Source organism: Fulmarus glacialis, unplaced genomic scaffold, assembly GCF_000690835.1.
Source record: "Fulmarus glacialis isolate BGI_N327 unplaced genomic scaffold, ASM69083v1 scaffold43162, whole genome shotgun sequence".
Taxonomy (NCBI): Eukaryota; Metazoa; Chordata; class Aves; order Procellariiformes; family Procellariidae; genus Fulmarus; species Fulmarus glacialis.
The window spans coordinates 1-1,860 of record NW_009197975.1 but is presented as its reverse complement, the minus strand read 5'-3'; positions in this window follow the sequence as shown (position 1 = coordinate 1,860).

Sequence of the window (1,860 nt, the reverse complement as noted above, 5' to 3'; positions counted from 1 at the left end):
CCCCCCCAACCTAACCCGAGCCCTTGCTCTGAAACTCACTTTTTGAACCAAGAACAAACTAAAGACCCAGGTACTGTAGCATCATATGAATTCTGAGTTGTCTGAGGAGAGGGATGGTGCAGGAACAGCTGTGAAAGAATGCCTGATTTCTCCCCAGCACCAGATATAATAAAAAGCCACTGGGGAGTTAAAGCACTGTCTTAGGACATCAGGTATCACACCAAAAGCAAAGCAGAGGGAAATCTAGGCTTAATAAAAATTTTAAAATAAAAATGTACAATGGGATTTACTGTACTGCATTATAATACAGTGTTTCTAGGGCTGATAACTATTAATTGAAACCTGTTTATGTGACTTCATACAAAAGGTGCCAGTGTTTATCCCTTACATCCAATTGCCTTTCAGAAAGTAGTCAAAAGGCATTCATTAAATGAGGAGCAGAAATTCCTTATTGATGCAATTAGAGGAACTCAAATGTGCAGCAGCAAAAGCAAGACTACTTCCTGCACACATTTGTTTCAGCGCTCATTAGAAATTCTCTTTTCAAGACTGTCAAAGACATTAATGTAGCTGAGGAAACCATTAAATCTGTCATTTTCTTCTATTTATTTTTATTTGCTGGGCTAGGCTTCTTAGGGTTTTGTGATGTGTTTTGCCCACTATCCCTCTAATAACTAAATAAAGCTTCATTACTTACAAAGCCAAACAGTGTACATTTTAGAAATACTACAACTGCAAAAAGCTTTCAGAGAAAATTGGTTACTCACTGATCTGAGAAGAGTGCACCCAAAAATCCTTAAAGAAATCAGTGACAAATTAATTTTTCTCTCTTAGCAAAACCCTAATGGCATTACAAGAATTCACATATACTCATTTTTAATGTGTAGTCATTCATCAGTGGTTCTGGACAAAATACAGATGTGTAACCCGGCTACTCCCTGCCCTCCCTCTCCCAAAGTCATGTATATTTGTTGGTCACAGAAGAATATAATATCCCCCATATTTCCAAATAAATTACACCTCCTATTCTGATTATCAGGAAGGGGTGGGGGTGGTTCATTCTTGAAATAATACAGCAGCACCTATATAGAAGCAAGTCAGTAACTTAATTATCTCTATTTTGTAACTTGATTTGGATTAGTAAACTGCACGTCTTCAATCACTTGGGAGGGAATGTTTCTACAAAGCAGTTTCACTGCAGCAGATGAGAAAAAGCAAAACCTTAGCAGAACGTTCTCCTGAATTTTTACTGGAAAAAACCTAATCACAGCCAATCACCTTGATATATGCTAGATACAATGAAAATAAGCTAGAAAGCATCTCTTAAAAAGAACTAATACACTTGAAGGGCTTTTGTTTTGTTTTCATATAATGAAACCATTCTCATTTTCAAGGACTGTAGTGAGAAAATATCCGAGAGTAGAAGCTTGAGACTATACTGAACCCTGCAACACTGAGACCTGGTTTTACTGAGTACAGAGAGGATCCCACACAATTAATAATCCAAGTGCTTGAGATGCTTTAGCAGCACTGAGCAGACTGTGATTTTTAACCTGAGTTGTACCTTGAAAGTTGCTATTAAAAAAGTAATACACATTGAATTATCTTAGCTATTATGGGATTCGGTTTTCTACCAACAGGTCTTGGTTATCTCTGTACTGAAGGATTAGAGTTTGCTGTAAACTTCGTGTTATGAACCATCTCCGTAATTCTACAGGCTTTAATGTCTGCAGTTGTGACTAATATTAAAACAAGTATTTGTTAAACAATGATTCTTGTTAAACAAGAAAGATTTGGCCCAAAACATACATACGTTCATATATACACACACACACACGTGTGTGTGTGTATATATATATA